Source organism: Elephas maximus, chromosome 3, assembly GCF_024166365.1.
Source record: "Elephas maximus indicus isolate mEleMax1 chromosome 3, mEleMax1 primary haplotype, whole genome shotgun sequence".
Lineage (NCBI taxonomy): Eukaryota > Metazoa > Chordata > Mammalia > Proboscidea > Elephantidae > Elephas > Elephas maximus.
In genome coordinates, this window is record NC_064821.1 from 141,939,240 (window position 1) to 141,951,894 (window position 12,655).

Below are 12,655 nucleotides of genomic sequence, written 5' to 3' on the forward strand. Positions count from 1 at the left end.
TCAAGTTTATATTCCTTGATAATGATGATGAATTTACAATATCCTGTTGGTGGGAAAAATGGCAAAATATATTTCCAGTGTTATTTATGTATCAAAAATAGTTTTAGTTTATTTCTTTTTGTGCGTGTGACTAATAACCATCTAGAGCCTTAAATTGCCACATGTAAAATATTCACATGGCACACAACTTATTGGGGTAAATGAAAAACATGTGATAGTAAATTTGACTATCCATTTGGACTTAGGAGTGTGTCGCACTTTTACAGTAGCTACTGTAGAGTACACTCTGCAAAAATATCCCCAATTTTCATATTCCCTACATTTCAGAAATGCTGTTTTTCATCAAGCATTTGAAGTGAAAAAGTAGCCTTCCAAACAAAGACTAATTTGCAAGCTTGGAAGAGCTTTTTTTCAAGCAATTTAAAGCATACTGTTATTTTTCTGGGAATTCTTTTTAAATGAAGCCTGTTAATTCACCACAAAGAAAAACTCTCAAATGTAAAGCTTTTTAAGTATAATTTATTGGCTAGGGATGATCTAAGATAGACTGATTTTCTAGCTATCAGAAACAGCTAAATCACACACACACACACACACAATCTTTTTACCAGATTCTCATTCAATGTTATGCTGTCTGTACCTTTCCCCCTTGAAGGAGATGAGTACCAGTCTTTGCCTTGCTCAGAGTTGAGTACATGGGCAGCACTCAACAAATAATAAGTCATAATGACAAGTACCGAATCCAATATGAAACCATAGGGAGAAATTCAAGTGGTCCCAAAGGCCAGTGTTTTGAGTTAATTTCATTTGTAGAGGAGTGAAAATTCCAGATTTTTATGCTCGTGAAATCACTCAAATTATTCAATTCTATTTTTAACTTCTGGATGGCCTGAAGAGATTTTCACACTGAAGATTACAGTGATGGCTTCCACCAAGCTGAAAAACAAGCTTTAATGTGATGATCTACACAAGACCAAACTTGATGAGAAATATAGGGTGTTGCTATGGCAATTCTGTTTGTTGGAACTTTTCTCTTTTGGCTTCTCTCTGACATTACATTCTAAAAAGAATCATATGAAAAGGTGTGGTGGCTGTGAAGACAAATGGAAAGCCAAGAAGATGGAACTTTCTCACCTGACCTCCAAAAGAAAGAACATGGAGTCATCTTGTAATGCTACCCTAAAGTAGTCAGAGGACTGGCTGATGGGGTGTCATTCTGAGATCTCACTGAAAGCCTGAGGTCTATTTCTGTTTGGTTTAAGTGGAAAATTGGCAATGCCGGGGTTATGAGTGAAAATTCAATGTCAGGAAGGGTGCTAAGGCTAAACTGAAAGATGTTAAGCCTCTGGGTCCTGAAAGAACAAATATCTGTTTTGTTGTGGTGATGGTGTTTGCACTGTTTTGCTTTAGTAGAAGTTTGAGCTATTAACACCTCATTTAAATCTAGTTATTAGAAAGGGAGTTAATCTCAGGTTTGAATATCTCTGGTAGAGAAAGGAGATTCATTAATTTCCCTGTCATTTGTTTGAAGACAGACCTTTCTTACTGAGATTATAATTAACCCATGTGTTTATAACAACAACCTCAAGCATAATAGCATATCAGGCATTGTGTCAGTATTTTTTCCTGTTTAGTCTCACTTATAGTCTTCACAAATAACCCTATGAAGTAGATATTATTATCACCTTATTTTTCACATGAATAAATACTCAGAGAGAAAATGTAACTGGCCTATGGTCACTCATCTAGAAAGAAGGAAATCTGAGAGCTAAGCTTAGCATGAAGATCTTAATGGATGTGTCACTACGAAGTGCTATCAGTGCCAAAATTTGATGGGGAGGGGGATTCCTCAGAATTTATTAATGAGCAGGAGGGATTATATTTTTGCCATTACTGTAAAAGCATTTTTCTCCCCAAGTCTCCAAATGCAACCATTTAAATAAGACTAGATAGAGCATTTATCGGAGAATTTTGTGGTTTGGAAGAGCTAATTTTTGAATTTTAATTCAAGAATAACTATTTTTTGAGCTTTTCCCGTATACTCTAAGAATAAAAAGATGTATAAGACACCAGATCTTGCCCCAGAAAAATTTATCGTTCACAGGGGGACCTAATAAACAAAGTGGGACCCACCTAGACATAAGAGCATAAATATATTTAGCTGTAAGATGACCAGTTGCGGTGGAATCGACTCCGACTCAGGGCAACCCTAGTGTGTCAGTGTAAAACTGTGCTTCATAGGATTTTCAATGGCTAATTTTTGGGGAAGTAAATTGCCAAGACTTTCTTCTGACATGCTTCTGGGTGGACTTGAACTTCCAACCTTTTGGTTAGGATCTGAGTGAGTTAACCATTTGCTGAACTCCAGCTATAAAATAAAGACCATGAATTAGTGGCTGAATAGCTGATGTGTCCTTTAAACCAAAAAACTCATTACTATTGAGTCAATTCCAACTCATAGCGACCCTATAGGACAGAGTAGAACTGCCCCATACGGTTTCCAACAAGCACCTAGTGGAATCGACTGCCAGCCTTTTGGTTAGCAGCCATAGCTCTTAACCACTAAGCCACCAGGGTTTCCATTAGACATGCTTAATTTGATCCACTCAATGTGGTTTTGAAAATTTCTGTTATTAGATGACCACATTTAAAAATCTAGAAATTTTACACAAAATCTGAATCTTCAGCTTCTCCTTACAAAATATGACTATCTGTGAACACAGGGCTCATGTTCCCATTTGGCGACAGTTGGCTGGAACTGGTTTAAAGTTTCTGCTTTAGAAGTGGTATGTACTCTTTTAATGATGATGATGAATTTGTAATTTTCCATTGCTGGGAAAAATGGCCAAATGTATTTTTAGTATTATTTGTTATATGGTTTTAGTAAGTTTCCTTTTTTGTGACTAATAACTATCTAGAGCCTTAAATTGTAAATGTTCACCAAACAGACAACTTTTGGGGGGTAAATGAAGAATATGTGATAGGTTCTAGTTTTCCAGAGTCCCTAGCCCTTCTCTTTCCCCTACACTGAAGCCGTGTGACAATTGTCATTCATCATGAAGCTTGTGCTCTTGTTTTTCATATGCCCATTCATGTATGTCACTTTTCTGGTCTCTATAGGTTTTTGAAGGAGCCCTGGTGGCACAGTGGTTAAGAGTTTGGCTGCTAACCAATAGGTCAACAGTTCGAATCCACCAGCTGCTCCTTGGAAACCCTATGGGGCACTTCTATGCTGTTCTATCGAGGCACCATGTTTTCTTCTTTTTTTTTTTAATTGACTTTTGTGATTGTGACTTATGCTGTAAGGACAATAAAAAAGCATTTTAGATATATACTATTAGCAGGTGGGAACACAAAGCAAACTATCTAAATTCTACTACTCTCTATTTCTGCTTCTGTGATATCCTTTACAGCTAAAGAGATCTGAAATACAAATTGAAATTGCCCCTACTACTGAATTTTTCAGAGCTATGATTTATTGTACCTAAAACTGAAGGGCATGTAGGTTGTTGAGATCCCCAGGTGTGATGTGTAAACATTTGTAGATAAGCAGGCACAGTTTTTGAGCAGAGAAGATAACAGTTTGGGAGTGAGAGACGTTGAATTAGAGAAATAAAATGGAGTAGAGAGTGTGAGAAGGAGGGAGTAAGGACAGAGAGAGATAGCCAGGAAGTAGAAGACTTTTAGAGTTGTGGAGTTGTGGCTTCTCAAAATCTTAAGCAACACCTGGCCCTTTCAAGCCATTCATCTGGGAGCTCTGATGAAATCGGCTACGAACTTTCACATCTTGGCGCTTCCTTGTATCTCTGCCTGGAATGACTCCTTTTTCCAACTCACATTTCAACACCTGGTTAGAGAAGTTCGTTTTCTACAAAACTTTCCTGTTACCCCTTAAAGAAAGGAAGTATTTTTTTTCCTTTATGATGCTAACTTACATTGCATAGGCTTCATTTATTGGACTTATTTACATGCCTGTCTTCCCCCAAAAAAAAAATTTCTTTTTTTTTTTTTTTCTTCCCTAGTAGACTAAGAATTCTTCTTTTTTTTTTTTTTTAAACTTTGTGTCTCTGTCTCCCAGTAAGGGTCAGTCTGAAATATTTTATCAAACATTTCTTGACCTATTAACCTGATTACATAATCAAAAAACAATTACATTTCAGTCGGAATAGCTGACTTACTTATGTAATTATTAATTCAATTGATAAAAATTATGATAGCATTCTAAATTTATACGTGTGGGCATGTGTGTATGTGTGTGTGTATATATACAAAACTTGATGTATACACACACAGATATGTAGTTATTTGATCAGGTTATTCATCTGAGGTATGACATTAGATACTGCATCTGAGTGAAATTTAATTACATAATTAAATAAGCTTTTCATTTCATTTTAAAATTTCTCAAATATACCCCCTATTTGCTTTGTCCTCAAAGGTATTATGTTCTGTTGAAAAATGTCATCATTAAAATATTAATTAAGGAAACAATTGTATAGTGCCTGGAATATTTTCTTCACTTTATTGAAATATAATGCAGAAAAGGGCACATAAATGTATAGCTCAACGAATTTTCACACACCAAACACACCTGTGTAACAAGCTCCCAGGTCAACCAACATAGTACCAGCAGCTTCCAAAAGCCCCTCATTTCCACTAGTGCTCTTACGAGGCTAATCACATTCTAGACTACTAGAGCATAGATTAATTTTTGTCTGTTTTTGGTAATTAGAATGTTTAAAATGTTCATTTAAAATACTTGTTGCTTATGTAATGCATACATGATGACTACATAAAACAACTGCTATGTGCTGAACTCTGTAAGGTTACAAAAATAGGTAAGACATCGTCTTGACATTCCAGAAGCTTACAATCTTATAGAAGAGATAAAACATAACCAAATACCTATGGATAAAAAAAAAAAAAAATGGTAGTAAACAGATTCTAAGTGATATCGGGGGTTTTAGGAATGGGGGCCTTATCTGGCTTCATACAAAGTGTAGAATTGGTATTGACGCTACTGAAAATGTAGGATCTTAATAACAGGTTTCTTTCTGGCTAGTGACAACAGAGTGATTCATTTCTCTGCTATTGTGATTATTTTCTCTCATGGATGATGCAGACTTTCATAGTTTTCATTCTGATGGAAGTCTCTTAGACCACGTTGGAGACAGATTAAAAGAGAGAAGTCGGGCAGTGATCTTGATGGCAAAGCACCTATCTCGCTTTTCTTAGGTTACTCTCTGGAGGAAAAACTGTTAATTATCTGCAATAGTAATTAGTGGCCAGAAAAGTGGGGCAGAGGGCTGATTTTTAAAGGTACTCTTACACATGGATGAAAAGCCAGGTGGTAATTTTCTGTGGGCCACACACACAGATTGCCTGGCGTTGGGCTTCCAAGAAAAAGATTATAGTTTGCAGAGACAGGCAGAGTGGGACAGCAGTTGTCTCAGAAGCTAAACAGCCATCAGGAATTAGGACTGCAAGGGGGTTAATATGATACCCAATTTTTCAGAAATACTTTCTTTATGCTCCAGTGAAAAATCATCTTCCTTTGGATGCAGAGTGGGAATCACTCTGTTAACAGTGGTCTGCCCTAGAACCAGCTCTGACCCAAACTACTGGGTTTCATTACCAAAAGCCTTCTATTATAGGCTGGGTCTCATCAGCAATGCTTTCTACTGCAGGCTACCTACCTCTATAATTGACCATTCCCAGTGCTACTCTGGTACAAGACCAAGAAACCATTTGTTTGTCTTTTCTCTCATCATCACAGAGACACTTCCCCAAATAAAATTCTCTTTCCAAGAAACTTCAATTAGTTTGGAAGAAAAACTGCTCCCTCATGCATAATTAAAGGTCCCGAGGTTATGCCAGCAATGCATGATAATTCAAAGACGGTGAGATTTGGCTCTAACTGCGTGCATTTATTTGATTTCAAAAAAGCAATAGTCTGAATCACATCTAAACTCTGAAGAACTCCTGTTCCCAGAAGTCACGGTGGAGGAGCAGTCTGGTCAGGACGGACACTGTGTACTTTAGGATGAGCTTCCCTGGAGTCCAATAAGGAAAGGGCCATATGGAGATGAGCTCAAGCACTCAAGTAACATAATATGGTGACATTAACATAATGGCACACAGCGAACAAACCTCTTCTCCCTTGAGTCCTGGAAATGGATGCTCCCTTGGTGTGTAAGAGAAAGTGCTTCCTCTGCCCTTTTGGATAATCTTTCTCAGGACTTGCCTTAGGGTAGGGTTTCTTTCTGCAATCCAAAATTATGTGGACTCTTGTTCTGAGACTCATTTGAGGGATACAGACACAGTGTGACCTCAACTATGGAAAAAAAGGAAACAACTGTGTATTTACATATAGTTTTAGAGAAAATGATACACACACATACACATATATGCAGTATATAGTATCTACTATATGGAGCCCTGGTGGTGAAGTGGTTAAGAGCTCAGACTGCTAACCAAAAGGTCGGTAGTTTGAATCCACTAGTCACTCCTTGGAAACCCTATGGAGCAGCTATACTCTGTCCTGTAGGGTTGCTATGAGTTGGAACTGACTAGATGGCAGTGGGTTTGGGCTTGTTTATGTATATATAGATAGATGTATATATAGCTGTTTGTATACAATATGGAAGCCTTGGTGGCATAGTAGTTAAGTGCTATGGCTGCTAACCAAAAGGTTGGCAGTTCAAATCCTCTAGGCACCCCTTGGAAACCCTGTGGGGCAGTTCTACTCTGTCCAGAAGGATCGCTAGGAGCCAGAATTGACTCAACAGCAATGGGTATGGGTATGGGAATATAATATATATAATCTATAGAGAGGAACATATGTAATACATGGAGAGGGATAAAATTATATGTATATATATATATATATACATGTATATAACATAGAGAGAGGAATAAATTAAAATATAAGTAGTGGTTCTTCTTTCTAGGTTTGGGTTGTAGCAGCATCAATTTTCTTCTTTATCCTCATCTATAACTTTCTAGTTTTACACACCAAGCAATATAACTTCTTCAACCAGAAATAAAAATAAAATAGTTATTTTTTAAACCAAACTTATTAATTATGAAAGACTCTGATTTGAAATTTGGGTAGTGCTTGGTGCTATGAGTTCTTTTGGGCTCATAGTAAAATTACTAAAACCGTTCTGTCAAGATTGGGGTGGTCCCAAAGCAACAGACCAAGGTAAGAACTTCTCACTCTGTGCCCCCCAGCCTCTGGACAACTGCAGCAGGCTGAGTTTACACAGGTTGCCATGTGGGTTTACATGTGTTTCCTACTGGTCTTTGACTTCTTTGACAGAAACACATAGCCCTAGCAATGTACCTGGCACTAATGAATACATATTCATTGAATAAACAATTGTAGGGATAAATGAATTGACAGCATGCAAAAAATGATTGAATTTCCCAACAACCACTTGTGAGGTTTTCTTATGTTCTGCAACCTGCCCCCTAATTGTTTTAGTTACCACCATTTTTAATTCCAAACTTAAAAAAAAGAAAAAACAGATTCTAAGTGAGAATGCTTTTCGATATCTTTATTTTTTTCTCAGAAATATCTATCATTTATTTTTAAATGATAAAATAGTATTTTTACTACTTAAAACAGAAGTGTCTGGTAAAGTATTGAGTAATTTATGCTGTGGGAAAATGTGGGCTATTTGATTAAAAGTATAGATTAGATGGCAGAAATTATCCCTGAAACAAGCTATTTATCAAGCCAAGCCAGTCTGTCTTATGGAAACAAAATAGCCATGGTCAGTGTGAACAGAAAAAAAAAAAATAATAAAATATTACATTTGATCCTAAAATCTGACCTGGAACTAAGAGCCAATGATATAAAAACACACCAACTTTTAAACAAGGCATTATATTAGTGTTTTATACAGATAATTCAGTGATGAGGTCACTAAAGAGTAGAATAGAACAGATGGATTACTAAAAATAAGAAAAGCCCTATCATACTGACTAATTAGTATAGAATAACACATAAAGCTGTTCACTTTTGAAAGTTTATGTATCCAAATGCCTGTAGTAGGAGGTAGCATTACCAGTTATATATTAATATTTTAGGAAGAAAATACAACCAGGAAGAAGTAATTTGAGCAGCACAACAACATGTTATGAATATGTTAGTTTCTTTTTTTCATTTGCTTATTCTTTTTTTTAGGACGTGTTCATGGTAGTGATCTGATTTTAGAAAAAGTCTATGCCTTAAAAATAAATAAGGACCACTGCCTTTAAAGTTCATAAGATTCCTGATTACCCAGTGGCCAGGGTCTTGTAGAGATAGCAAGAATTTAGTTTGCCTATTTTGAGTTTTTTTTTTTTTTTTTTGAGTAGTATGGAAACCCTGATGGCATTGTGGTTAAGTGCTATGGCTGCTAACCAAAAGGTTGGCAGTTCAAATGCACCAGAAGCTCCTTGGAAACCCTATGGGGCAGTTCTACTCTGTCCTATAGGGTTGCTATGAGCCAGAATCAACTTAATGGCAACAGGTTTGGTTTTTTTCTTTTGGTGCTATGGCTGCTAACCAAAAGGCAGTTCAAATCCACCAGATGCTCCTTGGACTGGACTCGACGGCCGTGGGTTTGTTTTTGGGGGGTTTTATTTTGAGTATGGACTATCAGAATGTGCTACTTATTTGCTTTGTAGTATTTACCAGACTGACAGATATCTGGAAATAATTTCCTGAGAGAGTTGATATTTTCATAAAAATCGAACAAATTCCTTTTACCTTAAAATGTTGACCTCTACAGTGTTGGTCTCTACTTATTAAAATACCCATAGAAAATCGGAGGGGAAATCAACAGCGATGCCACAGATATTATTGTGTGTCTTAATTGTACATCCGCCCTACAAAGACTTTCATTAGGATTCTGTTCTTTAGGATTTATCACAAAATACCCTCATTCTTTAGGTAGGAATCTCTCAATTCTAGCACTAATCATATGAAAAATGAGCATGTACCTCTGTGTGACATGTCTATTATTGAGTTGAATTGTTATTTAAATCTTGCATTGCCATTTAATTTTTCATCTATGTATGTTTTATCTCTTCAACCGGATTGTAAGACTTGGAAGGTCATAGACCATGCATCACATTTTCTATCATGCGCACAGTGACTTTCATAGTCTTTAGTAGGCACTCAATAAATATTGATGAATGGGATAAGATTCAGCTGAAAATACCAAACCTGGCCCATGCCTATCAGCTGACAGTTCAATTCTATGACTTACAAATTTAATTTTGAGTGAGTACAGAGTAACTTATTCTGCAAAATGAAAAACTGCAGATTTGGAAAGAATCAATCTTCTTCTGGTGGCTTAAAATTCTAGAATTTCTGAAAGGCCTAAGTAATTTGCACCCTTCTACTACATTTTTTTTTTTTTTTACTACGTTAGCTTACATGTATTGTAATTAAAAACTCAGCATTTCCAATGAACATATCCTACAAATGTATTAAAGAGTAAGACATTTCTTCTTATGACAGGGTTTATACTACAGAGAATTAGGGAAATTTACATGTGAATTATGAACCAATCGATGTAAATTTTCTATCTCGAAAATCTGACAACTTCCTCATTTTGAGTTAATATTCAATAAAAATTGTATCTAGAGACAGATGGACTGTTTTACTTAATTTGTTTACATTACACTGTTAAAAGATAAAGGTAAAATTACATAAAATTAGAGAAGAGCTGAGTATTTTTTGTTTAATGAGAAAAAAAATAGTCTATTCCATATAAATGCTCAGACTTGCTAGATCTCCACATTACTTCAAATTGGCAAATGACTTTAAAAACTAAATATTTTCTCAATGCCAAGGAGGGCTACATAGGCAAAAATTACGAGATGTCAATATAGTATCATGCTGTAGTTTTCTAAGTCATCTATTATGCTATGTCATGTTAGGTATTCCATACCAGCAATACTTTAAACATCATGAACAGATAGGAAAAAATACCTTGTGTCAAATCAAAGGAAGGCAAGCTTAGTAACATCTGTTTTTACAGTATCACTTCAGCATTTTCAAATAAAATGATACAATTCTATATAAGATATAAAATTGGTATAAGACATTTATTTAGGGGACCTAGAATGTGAAACTAGAAATAGATACTTGAAAAATGAAAAAAAAGTTCTTCCTTTCCCTGAAACAAAAAGAACTTTAAAATAATATCCCACATTGAAGTAGTTTCAAAGCACAAGGTCAAGGGTTTGGGTATGTAAGTGCTAATAGTTACTCAATTAATGTAAAAATTTACATATATTATACTGGGATTTAAAAAATAGCTTTTATATTTATTTTATGAAATATTGTAAAGCCTAACTTTTGCATATTTTCAGCAAATGTTGTATTTCCATATTTATTTTAGCTGAAAAATGTAGGGAATTAGCAAAATCATGAAAGAAATTATAGTGCCCATTATATAGTTCCAAGGTAATGGAAAATTTAATTTTGAAGAAAAGTTAAAGCTAAATGGCTTTAATAAAACAGAAATTTAGTACTCAAAATGCATGACATTTTATCCTTTTGTAAGAAAGATGAGCTACTAAAAATTTTTGTTTCAAAAGGAGTATCTTTTCCATACAAATGAACAATTTAGATACTAGAAAAATAACAAAGCTTTGGAAATAAGCCCCCAGAACCTCCCTATACACCCTTTGTTTTGTCGCTGTTGCCACTATTCATTTAGATTTAAGGGCTGGAATCCTGCTCAATAACCGTTCAGCACTACCTCCTTCCTCCTGACTGATATACATACACTGACTTCTACACTTCATAGTAATTTAGTTCTTTTCTTTTCTTCTTCTTTATGATCTTAAAAAGGGAAAATTATCTTAAAATTATTTTTCTTTCTGTAGGCACAAAAAAGTTCTCGTTTCTTCTGCTATTTTGGAAAAAAAATGAATCGAAATGATGGCCTGGATTAGAAATAATTATTTAAATTGCTTCAGTTTCAGGAAATTGAAAAAGACAAAGCATATTTTCATTTAATGCCATCTCATTTTAAATAAATTCCTTCAGGAATCTTGGCTACAACGCCTCTGACCAGTGTCCACTAGATGACACTGTTGTATAAGCACAATAATGAGTGGTAATGGCTTGACAATAACTTATCATAGATAGATGGATAGATAGATAGAGATATGTAGATATTGTCAGTGTCTCTTTTTAAAGATGAAATTAGCTTAACATTTTTAATTGAATATGGCTGAAAACTACAACTTCCTGTGATATTTAGGGTAAAGTTACTCTTAAAGGCTAAAATGTAGGAAAAAAGAAAAGAAGCATATCTCACAGCATTTATATTTTCATAACAGAAAAATCTTTACAAAACCTGTTTATTGCACAGTTAAAATAGATTTCATTATGGATTTTAAATTGTGTCATTTTAAGTCAAGAGAAAATGATTGCACTGACAATGTTAGTTTTCAAGTAGTGTTTTGTCAGTTATCTTTCTCTTTTTCTCCCTTCCGTAGGTTCCCCCTCCCTTCTTGCCTTATTATTTCTCTTTTCCTTCCCTTCTTAGTTCTGGATTGAAAGCCATGCCAGTGCAGTGCCAAAATGAGGAGAAGACTCAATTGTTTGAAGTTACCAGCCTCTGTGCCACATTGTTGCCATGCTAGGAAGCTTCAGCCTGAGAAAAAACACAGTGAAACAGACACAGTCATGAAGCATCTGTGTAGATGGACCCATACAAGGAAACCTTGACTACCTAGAATTGTAAACACATTTCTGGAGGTGAAGATTTTAATAGAAAAATCCTCTGTTGGGAGATACTCTGTAGATTACTGAGATTTTTCCTGATACTGGGATTCCTTTGTAATAATTCACTCTTACGTTGATGCTCAAAATCTCTGTTAAAATAAGCTTATTTGCTGTGGTTTCAGTTTGGTAAGAATGTTGAGGTAAAAACAATCATGCTCACTACTATACATTACCCACACTAATCTCATGGGTTTACCTGAAAATCTTGGAGGAGGAGCCAGGCCTAAATGGAAATTACTCAAAGTGCAAGTGGCTACCGAAGTGTTTTGCAGCATACAGCATTTTTCAGACATTGACAGTGACAGACATGTTACTTTTTTTTTTTTTAAAGCCAGGCATGCTAGAGCCAGAAAAGCAGCCTGTGAGATGCCCTGTACAACGCTGAGAAGGCTACTATATGCTATAGTATCTTCATCCCAGCAGAGCGTTCTGCACACCTCTGTTGCTGAGCTTCCACCAGTCTGTGTTTTGTGAACATGACTTACAAGGAAAACCACCAGATTGTGCTGTTATATCTATGACAAAGTATAGGAAAAAGTAGAAAGGGAATCCACATATTAAAATTGGTTTTCAAAGAGACGAACGTCACATTTTTACACATGAACACATCTTACTTAGTAAGTGGACAGTGGGAATTCTGATCAGGAGAACCACATGCATAATTAATTGCCTTTTCTTTCTCTTCAGTTTTCAAAGTCTGTGCTCTCTTGTCTTTTTTATTTGTTTGCTTGCTTTTTTTTCTTTTTGTTTTTTGCTTCTCTGTTTACTTCAAAAGGAAATTATTCTTTCTAACCTTTACTGAAAACGATAATGCTGTAAGTAAACACCCAAACCAAAACCAAACCCATTGCTGTCAAG